The 16,084-nt window shown below is 37.0% G+C and overlaps 1 protein-coding gene and 2 long non-coding RNA genes across 4 annotated transcripts in view; 1 reads left to right on the forward strand and 2 right to left on the reverse strand.

Moving 5' to 3' along the window:
• LOC5520906 (solute carrier family 49 member 4 homolog) overlaps window positions 1-5,981 on the reverse strand; it is a 40,452-nt gene extending 34,471 nt beyond the window's left edge. Inside the window, exon 1 of the mRNA XM_048729211.1 lies at window positions 5,863-5,981. The gene's annotated coding sequence lies outside the window, so the exon portion shown is untranslated. The remainder of the gene's footprint in view (window positions 1-5,862) is intronic.
• LOC125567995 lies at window positions 377-12,874 on the forward strand. 2 transcript variants are annotated; one of them, XR_007311981.1, is made up of 4 exons: window positions 377-2,784; window positions 2,970-3,015; window positions 4,795-4,826; window positions 12,826-12,874. It is a non-coding gene; the product is annotated as an uncharacterized LOC125567995 (long non-coding RNA). The 2 variants fall into 2 exon arrangements; XR_007311980.1 differs by lacking the exon at window positions 12,826-12,874 and having other exon boundaries at window positions 4,795-4,846.
• On the reverse strand, window positions 9,316-10,694 carry LOC125567999. Its single transcript, XR_007311985.1, has 2 exons — window positions 10,277-10,694; window positions 9,316-9,521 (listed from the first exon to the last, which is right to left on the reverse strand). It is a non-coding gene; the product is annotated as an uncharacterized LOC125567999 (long non-coding RNA).
• Window positions 12,875-16,084: the final 3,210 nt, after the last annotated feature.

Consider the following 16,084-nt stretch of genomic DNA (forward strand, 5'->3'; position numbering starts at 1 on the left):
AAAATTTGTATAGGTTTGCAGCGCGTGAAAAATGAAACTCTTTTAATTTTACTATTATAATTCGGTTCCCTTTCGGCCATTAAGCCCACTCTTAAGCTTCCTTAAAAATTAGCCTTAATTAATATCAGTGGAATAGTACTAGCACTTAACCATTCGAGTCGCTGATTACTTCACGCTAGGGTAAGCGAGAGAATAGAATGTAACAAAAAAGCGCGCAAACTAGAGTAGTTAACAATAAGATGAAGAAGAAACCCGGTACGAATAAGTGCTGGTGCCGTAACAACATTTGTTTGAAAGCTCATCTGGCGTTCACGTTGCGTGCGAATGCCTCATTTCTTCGTCCCAATCGATTTGTTTACGAACATGCTTAACCTGCATACACTTTGCACAATTGCCAATCAATGTTATCGCCCTGTTACCGCAGGTACTATCGATTGATTGAGCGCAGAGCGATGAAGAGAACGCTTTAAAGAAAACGTAAATCTCCAATTTACCCTATACACAGATTTGAGTAAACGTTTTATTAATAAAGCTGTTGGTAATCTTCCTTCTATATTTGCTATATTCATAGGGGCATCAAATATTAAGCGAATATCCAAACAATTAACAACCAATAGTTGTAAACGATATAACACTGCAGCCACTCTACAACTGCCTAACAAACTAACATCATTACTTTTTATCAAAGATTTTAGACTTTTGAGCTAAAAAGGTTTTGGCTCACAGACTGCTTTATTAAAATTATGCACGTTTTATTTTATGTTGATTCACGCTCAATACCATTAAGGTGATGTCGTCCCTTAAAACTTCCATAATTAGTGCAAAACGGATTATAGTATTACAGCGAATACATAGTGACAGATTGAGGGATATCTCCTTAAAACTATTTATTATTTCATAGCAGCTACTGAAAGACGATCTTAAAATGTCACAATCGACATACTCGAAGGTATTGGCTAAACCTATACGTTGGGCAATAATCGCTAAAGCTGATATAGAGACTACTTTTGTTCTGTAAAAGAAAACATGTCATGGACGTGAAAGTATTCTGTTTACCAGAGCATCCCTCTGTCAAAAAGTTAAACTTCAGTAGGTTCATTAGAGTCACGAACCAAGCACCTGTCGACCAATGGTATGTTTTTGTTTTAGCAGAAGAAGAAAACTCTCGTGTAAGATTTAAAAATAGTCGAGAGTGGGCGTATGACTCGCTCATCTGTCGCTGTTAGACCTCAATAGCTGAACTGAGAGTGGTGCTCTACCTTTCTTTAAGGTACCTGCCATAGCCCGTAACCTGAAGAACTAAACGTCCCAAACTGACGTATTGGTGAGACAGTGCGGAACACGCTGCAAATAATAAACGTTTCGAGCATCTGTCGAGGTTGAATTGCAATAACTACATTTAACTCAACCCATATACTATGATAACCTGCCACATCCAAAGTGCTTAGAACCCTACGCCCCAAACTGACAAGCTCGATGTTCAGCTTTTCAATTAATAAACTTCTCGCGCATTTGTCGAAGTTAGATGTGAATAGTTAAGTTACCGGTAAATCCTACTCTAGAATAACCTGTGCTACGAGCAAAACCTGAAGCATTAAATGACAAATTCAAGATAGAGGGCGTATAACAAAACACGTGGTGACCAGCCATCAAGACAAAGAAGGAACAGACAGAAAGAGTGAAAGGCGATCTTTACACAATTAACAGGTTATGCGATTCGTTGGATAAGATACTCTTGCGCTCGCAAATTGTCATGGAGCTCAGGCCAAGTACCTGTTAAAAGAGAGCGTGAGAGAAAATGTGTACCACTCACTCGTGATTTCGGAACGATAGTATCAGAAGGAATAATCTAGTACGGTAAACTTCACCAGGCATGGAAGTCAACACTTTTAGTGCAGAGAGCACAGAGAGAACACTTGATGGTGGGAATGTATAGGATTTGGTTTTAGGAGGTTATATAGCGTTATTCGATATTTCTTAGGTATATTGATGCTCGTTTCTGGCGCTTCAGCAGAAAAGACGATAGCATATAGTGTGCAATAGGTGCGAAAATCAGTAATCTCACAATGAGTAACCATAATCCATTAGCAGGTTAGATAACGATCTGACATGGTGAGAATAAATAAGCCGCTTAAAAAATAGTTGTCACATTGAAATTGATGAACTTATTATAACACACAAATATTATAATAATTATTGTTAGAGTAATTATAATAGTAATGATCCAATTTTTATTTGAGGATACTTAATATTTAGAGAAAACTGATTTAGACTCAAATCCGCTAATGCTGCACGAATAAGCGCCGCAGTTAACGCTTTAGTTTATATAGCTCCTTCGATGAATAAATGGTCTTGAAAATATGCAATAAATGGTCTTGAAAATAAAGCAATGTGATAGGAACTACTCTACAGCCAAAATAGCTCTGGTTCTTTGATAAATGTCCAATCGAACAAGGAAAAACGTTCAATAGAATTTCTCATAAAAAAACGAAAAACGCAGAAAAACACCTTAATACCTCATAATGAAATCAGCAAACACGGCTAATAAATACCTTCATTCTTTGTTTGGTCTTATAATATTGTTGTTTTACTCTAGTAACTCAAGTAACATTTAAGTTGTCATTATCGTTCTAGATTTTGTTATATCAAACTAGACTATACTTTGTATACTGAGTAGTTGTCAATGTAGCTAAGCATTTCATTGAATGCTCCTGTTCATTTTCCCTGATTTTACATACGTAAAAACGTACCTTTTTCAACATCATTCTCACGGGTCAGTTACAGGTAAAAATTATCATGATTTTATAACTTAATGACTTCACTTTTATTTTTATAATAAAAAAAAATTATATTGTGTTCAATAACTAAAATCTCGGTACACGCTCCAAAGCTATGCGTTAAAATAAAAGATGTAAAGTACATGTAAAAATACTGGTCAATGTCCTCACGAGACTGATAATTACATTCAGAACGCAAAGAAAAGCCAGCGATGTGAAGAGCAAAAAGATATTAAAGGTAAGAGAAAACGAGTGCTCTACCCAAATCCGCTATTGCTGCACGAATTCTCCACACTTAGGTCAAAATATGCATAAGCATGTAATAGGGACAACTTATGGGATATGCACTGAACATGATGATGGAGCGGCCACTAAAGGCATCTCTACAAATATTTTTTTGATCCCAAAAACAAAACAAAAATAAGATCAAAGAGAATAGCAGTGTAAACAATTTTGGAACTAATTTTGGTTTCGGGAAATACCAACATAACAAAAGTTGAGGAGATTCATTACAAAATTATTTTTTCTTCCGGTCAAAGCCAAACAAGAAAAATAAAATCCCATGAACCCACCTCTGCTTGCAAACATATCGAAGCACATAGACATAATGATATCCTAGGGCAACCTCTCAATGTGGTAAAAGCTTTTTATTTTAATCCCCTTCAACTCCCCTGCCCCATATTTTCATGTGAAGGAAAGCCAGTTTCGTACATGCAAAGTACCGTTCCCTTTTGATCTAGCGTTACTAGCTTTAATAAAGTTTTGGGAAATGCAGGACGTGTTCGAGGAAATGCGGGATTTTGCGAATTCTACGCTTGATGTCGAAAAATTTAAATTGTGTTTCGCACTTACCACATGAAACAATGGGTCCTGCACTTAAACACTAGCTTAACGTCAGGCAAGCACTCACAACTGTTTTAACACAAGATATTTAAAATATTGTAAAATATATGGTATAAATTACAAGTTCAGCCCTAAAAAAAAATCGCAAATAAGACGCTTTCGATTACGAGATACTGTAAAATGTATAACCGGAAAAATATTTCTCCATTAAGGAGGGAGTTCTCTTTTATGATACCCCCAACGCAAGAATTTCCACGCTGGAAATTTGCTGAATAGGTGGAAAAATCACTATTTTTCCTTTGGAAATCGAGCTCTCGTGTAACTTTTTATTCTCTATTTGATGAGGTACAGAAATGTTCTGTTTTCACACAAAGACACCTGATAAATTTAAGTGACTCCCATAGAGTTGGTTATAGGCGCCCTTTATCGATATCTGACAAAGACGGTAGGAGAGAGGTGAATACGGGTCAGCGGGTCACGACCTTATATCGTTCGAACAGCTAACATTTTTAAAAGCTATAATGCGTTCTTGAAATGCTTACGAAGAATATTTTTGAAATATCACACCTCATAATGTGTCATGTTCATTCCCGTGTGGACATGAATTTGCAGTTTTTTGTTCTATCCATAATATGCCAAGAAAACAGATCTGTTTTACAGTAGCAAATGCAATATGTACTTGATGAATACAATGTAGAATGCGCAAATAAGGCAGTCATTACAGCTTTCATTGATCCCCACTTTGAATAAAGTGACGAATATTTGGCTCGTTCGGTTTAATCCTGGTGAAGACTTTTGTGGGAAATCAAACTAAGTGAAAATGTGTCAACGTATCTGTTATTTACAGCTCATGTGGTCAACTTCTATAGTTAATCTTTAGCCTTTTTTTCCTGAAATGAAATGCTTTTGAATAAACATGCAGTAAAAATCCGATTGAAGCACAATGTGAATCTGGGCTCCCTGTGTAAATTTAGATGGATTTTTATGCTTAGACCAACATATAGTAAAGTGTGTTTTCTTTTTTGAAATATGCTTTAGGGTATATAATGTTTTTTTGTATTATGATAGATGTTTAGGGTTTATAATACTTGTAGGACGCGTGCCGGCGACCCTATGCCCGGCATTTTAAAGGCTGTAGTAATTAATATACACGCTGATTTGTTGTTGTTTGTAGGTAAACGAGAGTGGGCCAAATTAACTGTGCAGGTAAGGAGAAACTTAGAAAAGCCAAGAAAAAAGCAAAGCAACTCGGGATTATACTATGCAATATTGTTCTCATTACACTAGAGTCTTAATACAGGAAACAGCGAGCCATTATATAATATATCTAGCCAAGTAATATAATTAAATAAAGTAAAAGTGTTTGTGAGTGTAGACTGATGACGACTGAGTACAATTTCCCACCCATTCAATTGGACTGCCACTAATTTGTTTTCAATCTCTCTGTCTAAATGATCTCTGGTTAATAGTTTTGATCAAAGTGGGCTGAGCTGGGCGGTGCATTACCGACCAAATTCTCCCCGCAGGCTTGTCTATCGCTCACATCTTAATTCTAAAACTTCCCAATGCGTAGAAGTAAAAGTTCTCCTCTTCATATTAAGATGAATTATGTCGAAGATTAGATTGATCGATCTGGGCATTTCTACTGTTTGGCATAGAGGCTCAGCCTTTGACCGCAGGCTACAGCCTTTTTGATCCATTTAATGTTGATTTTCTAATGTGATTTGAGCTGATAAGCCGTTCGAGTATTCCCTTCGCGATACTATACTATGTTATCACAGGACTGACTTGATATGAATGCAATCTACGTCAATTGAAAGGCCTTTTATTCTAACGGTTGCTAAAAGCGCTGATTGCTGTGGAAAGACTCGAAGGATTAAGCTTTCCGCTACCCTCGCAGCTACGGATGATCTATCCTCGCATTGAAAGCTATCAAAGACGTTGGATGAAATCAGACAAGTAAAACGCATTAAGGCTCCTCAGAGACCCAGCCAGATAATGCATATTTTCGCCTCCCAGTTCTATTAGTTTAGGCTGACTTCACGCAAACCGCAGTTATCACATAGTGAGCACTGACCAACTTGCTTGCTTAGAAAATACGTTATTCCTTGTAAATAATAATAATAATAATAATAATAATAATAATAATAATAATAATAATAATAATAATAATAATAATAATAAAAAGCTGCCAGACAAGTCTAACTACGCTTTTTACTAGCAAGATAAACAAATTAAATACCGATGTGGTTGTGCAGTTTTTGTTGTAGTTCGTGCGGGTAGCCTGTGTGTTTATCCATGTATCGGCGCACACTCAGCCTAGCTCAAGTAGAGCATGAATAGGGACCAATGACGACGACGACGCCTAGGACGCGATCGAAAAAAGATATTATCGCGCGAGGCAATCAATTATAATTTAATTGCAATGGAAGAAACAAAACATTATAGTCAGAGACAGATAAAAAGAAACTAAGGACATTATTTCCACACTAGCTAACGTAGTTAGTGCAGTTTACAGTGCAAACGTCCGCGTCCATTGACCGTGAAACTTGGAGTTTTCACGTCGTGGTTTTATGAAAAATGGCTGAAATGTATCAGACAGAACGCATTTCCACGTGCTGCTATTGAATTCTGAATAAAAAATTCTATTGATTTCTGCCGTCGTCGTCCACGTTGCCGTCGTCGTTGCTTAATTCCCTAAGCATGAATATAAATGAACACAGAGCACAAAATATATAAAAGAACTTTAGTCTTTTAGAGCTCTCTCAGTCTAGATAAGACTAATACTTTTTACATTTTTTACATAAAGGGGGTGTACACGATACTTATATTTTAAATATATTTTTTTAGAGAGTTGAATGATGCAAGCTGAAAAATTAACGCAGTGCTAAATATGAACAATCAAAAAGCATTTTTACTGTAGTATAAAATGTGCAAATGTTCTTTTTTCACAAGTTTAACGACTACGAAAAACAGAAACCATTCAACTTGACTTAATGAGCTTATTTATTTGCACAAAAACATTCACTACACAGCTGAAACTGCCATTTCAATTAACACGACGTTTCCTTCAATACGTTTATGGTCTTTTTGATCGTTAATAAATTTGTATGTATTTAACTTGTATATATTTAACAAAAGTGCATTTGGCTGTTTTATAACAAATTTTTCTCTTCGTCGTTGTCAATTTTACGAGTGTTCGCTGTATAGCTGCTATCACTTTAGCTCAACTCGTTTTTAAAAAAGCATATGGACTAATCAAATCTTACTAGGTCAGACTTCTTTTTTACCAGGAAGTGTTAAATTTATGATAATTTGCTTCGTGGCTATTGAGAGATATAAGCAAATGAAATTCTTATCTAACCGTTAAAACATTTATTTTGGCTGTTGGGAAAATCGGATGTAAAAAAAAAACGATCGAAGGGTAAATACACTAAAAAGTTATTTGTGTTCTGCTCGAGCAATCTAAGATATTTGCTCAACGCAACTCAGTAAGTTTCTCAGAACGCGCGAAGTCCAACAAACTACACAGCTTTTGCAAACGGTTTCTTTAGTTTTCGCTTGCTCAGTAGGGACACCGGTGCAGCCCCAAATTTAAATAGATATAAATGCAAGGGAAAATGCAAATCCACGGTTATTTTTTTTTCTTATTCTTACACATTCAAGACATATTCTCATTGACTAGATAGTGGTTGTAAGGGTGTTTTTTGGGAATGTCGCTATGGTAACAGATAATGACCTTTCAATCCATGTGTTTAAAAACCAATATAATAAATATTCATATTCTTAAAGCTTAAAGCTTTTCTCATTCAATATCAAGCAACTGCATCGAGCCTCATAAAAAGAGGCACACAAATATCAACATCCATGACCATACGATCATATTTAGGTCATTAGATACTTGAGGGTGGGGGACCCTGGGCTAATATTAACCAATCTTGTTTTGAAAACGGTCGTTTTCATGCTCGCTCGGCAAATTCCTTATTAGGACGTTACATACCATATTTTGGAATCTACGTTTGTCGCCTTTTTAGTCCCTTAGAACTGGGTACGTGCAGAAATTCCGCGCGTACCTGCATACTTACTGCGATTTTTCTGACCGCCATCTTGAAAATAGGCCCAGTCTCTAACGTTTTCGATTATCAAGTTTTCCCGCGTGCTCGCCCCAGGCTCTTTAAGACCATTTAGAGAAACAACAGCTAACGATTGATATGACCCCGAAAACCATTTTTAATAAGGTTGAAATCAATACGCTATGTATCTCGAGGATCCGCTATAAAAAGGAAAGCTCCTCCCACCCCCTGGCCGTCAATGAGTCAACATAATTTCTAAATTCAATTTCATATTCTAAACCTAAATATCATTTCTAAACTTGTCCACCTAATATATAGATTTTAGGCACTGCCTAAAATGGAGCCAGCTTTATTACCCTATTGTCATATTGGGAATCTTTGGGCAGTTTGGGGGTATGAACCCCTGAAGAATAGAGTTTCTCTAGACTAGAATTTATTTTGAGAATAAAAAAGAGATCTATAATAACAACATTTACCTCAGTCCATATGCTTTATAAAGACTAAAGTGCTGTATGCTTAACCCCCCCCCCCCCCCCCACTTTTTCATTTATGTTACTTGTTTGAAATGCACGGTCCAAGCTGGATTTTATTTTATCTCAGCTATTTCTCCCACCGTAATGAAATGCTGGACCTCCTCCCAATAACCACTTCTTTTGCATCCTAACAAAAAAAACTATTGCTGATATTTTAGTTTTATTTATTAACAGTGCTCTGTGTAGCTTCATTTGATAGACAACTGATACTGAACAGATATTTCCTATTTTACATTTCTATAATCAAATAATCTAACATATATGTGCCTTGCCATGTACAGCATTACTCAGTTTTTTTTGTTGAGTACAGCTTTGAAGATCAAGAGACTTCTGCAGATGTTTGTAGCAAGAGAGCTTAACATTCTGCACCCAAAAATACCTATGTAAAATTTTCATCCATTTTTAAAACACAGTACAGGTACAGGTACAAAATTGCTGGAAGATGCAACTACTAATCTTTGTGAATACAAATATTTCAATTCACTATCCTTTTCCTACTTAAGTCTAACAGCACAGTTATATCATTCTCAAATGTTAACCTTCCAGTTAAAACTCCAGACAAAGTAGCATAGATAAAAAAAGAGAAATCCCATTTGACAGCATCCATTAAGGAGGGCTCCCCCTAAAATAGTCAGATGGGGTTGTTTGTACTATCTTGAGGGTATGAAATTATGCTAACTGCTTTTCCTTAGGGAGTGTTTAAAATGCTTAGAGAAAGAAATTGCTTGACCGCACCTAATGTGCTACCTTAAGGGGGTAGGAATTACTGACCACACCCAAAGTGTTATCCCTTAGTGTTGAGATTGATCATCCTCTTCTGATTTTATGGGAGTCTCTTTGGGTAAATGGGAATGGTAAACAGCAATTTTACCCAATAGCAGATATGGCGAAGATGCAGAAATGTAGGTTCTGAATAAATTTTAATGTATCTATTTTATAATATTTTAAATGCACAAAGGATGCTGAATAGCGAATCAAATTATTGCTACTCATAATTAGCTTGAATCCCACAAAAGAATGAAAAGAGCATAGCACTTGGGACACCCCCCCCCCCCTTTAAAAAGGAAAAAGAAATCACAGTTTTGGTTATTTGGTTATTTTAATTGCTAAAATTTTAGGGCAATATAAACAAAACATCAAAAATATTTTTCCCAGGGGAAGAATGCAGATTGATTGAAAAGGAAAAACATATTTTAAGTGAAAAAAGGAAAGCTACATATTTTGCTAAATATACTGCTCATCATCCATGTCTTCATACAGTCTCACATCATGGCTTTTGGGTATTAACAGTTCGCCTGAATCAGAAAAAAAATCGTTCGTTATTATTTCAATTTTCTAATTTTCTCAAAACATGAGAACAAACAAAAAGGAAAACAAATGATTAGATTAGTATCCTTACCAAACAGAAACAGACAACAGATCAATATTGGCTTTATATGAGAAAGAAAGAGAGACATTTTGACGTTTTTGTAATAAAATTTGGGACAAAAACAGCATAGACAGGAGATAAAGAAAAGAGAAAGACTTTGCAAGGATAATAGCGAAATGCTTTTTGTTTTTCCTCACACATTTGCCAATAAATAGCAAATGAATTCTCAATTAAATAAGCTTAATGATACATAGTTTTACCAACACAACTGTGTATACATGAGTCATCAAGGTCGTTATTACCTGAGCTAGATAAATAATTCTTGATTTGTAGATGTATTTTTCTTATTTGTATTCAGGAAAAGTTTCTTTTACGATTATAACAGAGCTGGGAAGCCGTTTTAGTGCGCGCCAAAATAGCATCCAATCAGCGTTCAAGAAATTGATCTCTCAGCCAATTAAAAACACAGTGGAAGCAAGATGATTGAATGACATCAGGAAAATGACACCGGGAAAATCAAAGAGGCTGTAAAACGACGAAAATCGCTTTGTTTGAGGATTATTATCAGAATTATTTGCAAACAAAAAAAATTACACTTAAAAGGAATATGACAGAAGTTACGTTCTGATTCATATATTCTATTTACATTATTTTGAATTGAAATTTTCGTCCGGAACTCACCTTGACTGTCCATGTTGTTTGCCTTGTGGTGTTCGCCCGTTTAGGAGAACAATTCCGTATTTTAGCTATCATAAATAAAGCTTTTCTTTTTTGATTTTTGCTCTGTGACATCATAATAAGAATAGTAGTGCAGAGCCTCGACAATTCCCCGATAAATGCTGCTGGTTTTGTAGCCTTTCCTTTAACTATAAAGTTTTTAACCACCGCACCAGGTGAAGAAGTCGAGCCGATATTCAAAGCTTGTAAGAACAAAGCAGTTCCTACAAAGCAGTAGACAGATGTATCCTTCAAATTCTTATTTTCATACGGCCATTTGACTGGATAATTATTTGTATTTTCTCTATTAAACACTTTTTTCGTAAATTCTCCCCTGCCAGCTTGTGTTCCGTTGATCGTTTGATGTCGAAAGTCAGAATAGGCTTAGCCCCCCCCCCCCCCGGCTTTTCCAAGCCCCACCCCCACCCCCAGTTCCTGTCGGAGCCAGTCTGTCATTGGTTTAGAGTGATCAATCAATTAGCTGGCCTGGTCGCATGAGCTGGTCACGTGAGTGGTACAGCCAGCTGACAGCGTGTGACATGACGTCATTGACCACAAATTTTGAGTCGCCTAGTTTATGACCAATTTTTATACCTATGGAGCTCCGCGCGCGGCCAGCGGCCGCGCTGGCTCCGCTAAACTTGTTGTATTTATAGTAAAATAATGCTATACCAAGCTGTTAGCGCTCTGAAATACGAGAATTTTCTTCACAGCGCGATAATAATTTATTCAGATGCGTTAGATTATGGAAATCGCAAAATTTTGCACCGAAAACATGAGTGGAGAGAAAATCACTAATTTATCAATTTCTTAACACAACTGTCTTACCTGTGCAAAAATAGTTTTATTCAAGCCAACTGAGGCTCGGGGATAAGCAATTTTACAAGAGACTTATACTTTGTGACTGTTTGCTTGACAGTGTTATGATTATAATTGCAAATTGCAGCTCGGAGATGAGAGGAGCTTTCCTTTTTATATCGGAACCTCGTGTTTAACCCACACTTCTTCATTGATAACGTTTACACGTCATACTACCCTTGTACCACAAGACGTGCTACTTCATGAACCACTCATCTTTCTACTCCTGTACCACACGTTATACTACACCTGTACCACACGTCATTCTACCCCTGTACCACACGTCATACTACCCCTGTACCACACGTCATACTACCCCTGTACCACATGTCATACTACCCCTGTACCACATCATACTACCCCTGTACCACACGTCATACTACCCCTGGACCACACCCCATACTACCCCTGTACCACACGTCATACTACCCCTGTACCACACGTCATACTACCCCTGTACCACATGTCATACTACCCCTGTACCACACATCATACTACCCCTTTACCACACGTCATACTACCCTTTTACCACACGTCATACTACCCTTTTACCACACGTCTTACTACCCCTGTACCACACGTCATACTACCCCTGTACCATACGTCATACTACCCCTTTACCACACGTCATACTACCCCTTCACCACACGTCATAGCGGAGCTAAGCGCGGCCGCAGGCCGCGCGCGTAGCCCCATAGGCATAGAAATATGGTATAGGTATGCGACTTGGTTTTTGTGGTCATCGCGCGGGTACCCTGTGGTGTCACTCGCCAGCCAGCCAGTCATTCAGCCGCGCGACTCCCAGGCCCCACTCGGCCCCGAAATGGCGACTAAATACAAGCATGGAGCAAGGGAAAAAGTTCTTGTCGATTATGCGATAATTATTTATTTTGCCTCAAATTTTGTGACTTAAGGATAAATTCATTTAGAGGAGATCTACTAACATTCATTCACGCCAAGATTTATCTGGTTTTAGCCAGTAAATTTAAGCAAGTAACAGTTCACATTAAAAAGCGAACAGAACCACAAGAAAGCGACCAAAAAAAAACAAAAAAACAAAACAATGCAAGGTGAGTTTCGCTCGACGATTTGTATTGTCTATTTAGGATATGACAGTTATTAGGCTTTTTGTTGTCCTTTTTGTATGCTTTGAGAATGCGAGTACTTAACTTAGTAATCAAGTTATTTGAGCATAACAGGTTTTGTTTTGACATTCTTCGTTTTATCTATATTCTTGATTTTGTTGAATAAAATACGATACAACAAAAACTGGAATTCATCTTTAATAAGACTTCTTCAGGGCAGATTGATTGTGTTGGGATATTTCATAAAGGCTAACCAATATCGTGTTGCATTTGTCAAATACTGCTAAAGAAGACCGTTCTTGTCTTTATATCCTGTGCTCTTAGTCCTAAGAAGATACATATCCTTAGAAGACACAGCAGCTTTTTCAACTTACAAGAGAAATTTTCCTTACCGAGGATAAAAAAAACCTATTTTCAATATGTATTGTTGTTATTGTCTGCATCTTGCATCTCATGTGTTTATTTTTTTTTCAAATAGTTGTGGAAAATTAGTTAGATTATAAATGGCTTGATAAAAAGATTGTTTTGAAAGAAATAATAAATAATTGTTTTCACTCTTTTATGAACCAGGAACTACCTGAGGGCCAAGATGAATGCTAAAGACTGGAAGACATGAGAATTAAAAATCATGTCTTGAAGAGAACAGTAGGATGTTCTTATTCACTAGTCATTTGATACCCCCACACCCATGGTCCCAGGGAAGGGTGGGGGATTAAACTTTAATAAAAGCCTGTTTCCAAGTTAAGAGTCAAAAACAGTCAATACCACCACCCCTCTTGACATATTCTGGTTAAAAAGTGGTCTAAAACCCCACATTAACCCCTGACTTCTGCGGGACCATAAGGGGGGTGCAAATGACTAGTTCATTACTATGTGATTCAGCAGTACACACTCATAGGTTTTTTTAGAACAAGATACTTATATAATATAAAACTAAAAACAAACTTTTACTTTTTAAATAATAAATCTGTAAAGAAAACAGTTTTCTATCAACCTAAAGATAATGGAAAAGGGGATATTTTAGAAAATATAATTATCACATTATTGTTATTATATTTTCTTTTCAAACATTTAAGGAAGAGTCATATTTCTTCCTTTTTCTTCTCCCTGTTGACTATTTTTATGCAATTGATGCTCTTTACTATTTCCCCTCTACACCAAAAATAAATTAATGAACAGATTTGATTTTAAAATTAGAAATTTTCATTTATAACTTTCACTTATATTTTCTTTTTAGGATTTTCTTACCAAGTCTCTTGCCCATTACATTTATTTTAGATGTTTAGATTTATTTCATTGGAATAGTTAGATCCAGAGTTTCTCAAAACACCAAAATATAATGCATTACTGGATATATATTTGTAGATATTAATTCCCATGGAGATGGAAAATCACCACTTAAAATGGTACATTAAATCTTCAGCATTGCATCTTATCTAAAATTGTGTCTGACACTATATTCCATCTTTGAAATCCTGTTTCATCCATTGTTCTTTGCAAGAACAAAGCTTGTCAGAATGTAGCTTTACAAATGTACATTAATGGCACTTTTATTAACCCATTGACTTCTGGCTTTTTTTGAGCTGAATTTACAGACTGAAAACAGATACCTCCCCCCCTATCCTGAGCTTTATACAGCCCGTAAAAGTCAAACACAGCTGCACCTAGTCGGCGGTATCCAAGCTTTCCAACAGTGCTTTGCGGTCCCCACTTTTAATCCCTCGTTGTTGTGCTGAAGCCAGCACAAGTTGATGGTTGTTTGTATTTTTCATCAAAAATACAGCTATGAGCATAGTAGGAGAGTGTCTCAGGACATCATGAAGTCTTTTGGGGCATAATTGAGTGCTTTGCTTATGGCTATTTGCAAGCAAAGGTGGATTCATGATGATTTTTTCTTGTTTGGCTTTGCCTGGATGAGAAAATAATTTTCTAATAAATCACCACAGCTCTCCTAAATGCTGTCTTTTCTGAAACCAAATTGATTCCAAAATTGTTTACACTGCTATTCTGGGTCTGTATGACCTGGAATTGATTTGTTTGGCTTCGGGGTGAAAAGACTAAAAATCCATCTGACTTTGGGGAGAGGAGTGTTGACTGGCCCTCCCCTCGTGAATTTTCCCCTGGATCTCCCAGAATGCTTTGCAATACATAAAAAACATCTTCGTGGTTGTACAATCCTTCAAGGAGTGGACATTGTGTTTTGAGGCCATGGAAATGTACCTGGAGGATCAGAATAAAGGTATCTATTTGTGTCTTGAGCTGTGTTTGCTGATCTCTCTCCCTTGTGTGGTATTTTGAGCGTTTTATTGAGAGGGGTGATTCTGCTTTTCTCTCCTTGTTTGATTTGAGATTTGTCAAAGAACCTGTGCTATTATTTGGCTTAAGAGTAGATGCCAACACCTTGGTTAGATGCATATCTGCAAGACCATTTATCCCTTAGAATGATGCCTTAGTATCCTTATCTTGTTGTGTTTATTTTGCATTTATGAATTTTTGGGGTTGTGGGTACTTCCCAAAGCCGGTGCAGGCTGGTTGAGGGGTCAATGTGTTAAGGGGAAGGGTTTTTTAGGGCAAGATACTTAAACTTTATAACACTAGCAACAACCTTGTTCTTTTTCAATAATAGAATTCTGTTCACATAGCTTGGATAGCAAAGACATGGCCTCTTTAGAGGCCTGTGGTGGTGAAAGGGTTAAGATAATGGGAAAGGGGAAATGTCAAGAAATGCTCAATCAAATTATTTTCATTACTGTTATATTTTTTTCACCAAACCTTTCAAGTTGAGTCAATTCACTTTATATCTCCTCTCCCGTCAATTATTTTTTAGTCAATTGATATTCTTTGATTCCTCTCTACCCCAAACATAGATCAATGAAAGTGTTTGGTTTGAAATTAGAAGTTAGCATTTTCAATCTATTTTTTTCTTCATTGCATTCATTTGGGAGTAGGCCACCAACAACAAGGCCACTATATGGTAAAGTGGGGTGCACCAATATGTAATGCATGAAAGGAGATATATTTTGGATTTTAATCTCCAGACATTTTTCTGAATATTCGGTCCAATGAAGGAGAGAATCGCCACTAAATCAATACATAAAAATCACAGTATGGCATCCAAACAGTCTAAATATATTATTTTGAATCTTTGGCATGCTGTTACATCCATGACATTTTCTGCACAAGGGCAAAGCTTGTGGGAGTATTGTTTTCATTAAAAAAAGATATTCATAATGGAACTTCTATGATGGGACATAAGAATTTACCATTAGACTCTTGACAACTTTGACAGCCATATCCACACCAGGAATTGTGTTTGTTAACTTTGATGTACTGCATAATTTAAATTATTGAATAAGGCCTGTATCCATTTGGTTGGTACAATAAATAAATCTCAGTAGAGAGCAGGATCCTAGATCCCCCAATAATACCTTTGATCACTCAACACAAAAGGTGTTTATGCTGGCTCCGCTTTTAGGCAGTGCCTAAATCTATATATTACTACCCCTGTACCACACGTCATACTACCCCTGTACCACACGTCATACTACCCCTGTACCACACGTCATGCTTCCCCTGTACCACACGTCATGCTTCCCCTGTACCACACGTCATACTACCCCTGTACCACACCCCATACTACCCCTTTACCACACGTCATACTACCCCTGTACCACACGTCATACTACCCCTGTACCACACGTCATACTACCCCTGTACCACACGTCATACTACTCCTGCACCACACGTCATGCTTCCCCTGTACCACACGTCATGCTTCCCCTGTACCACACGTCATGCTTCCCCTGTACCACACGTCATGCTTCCCCTG

The sequence above is a fragment of the Nematostella vectensis genome, chromosome 6 (genome assembly GCF_932526225.1).
Source record: "Nematostella vectensis chromosome 6, jaNemVect1.1, whole genome shotgun sequence".
NCBI lineage: Eukaryota > Metazoa > Cnidaria > Anthozoa > Actiniaria > Edwardsiidae > Nematostella > Nematostella vectensis.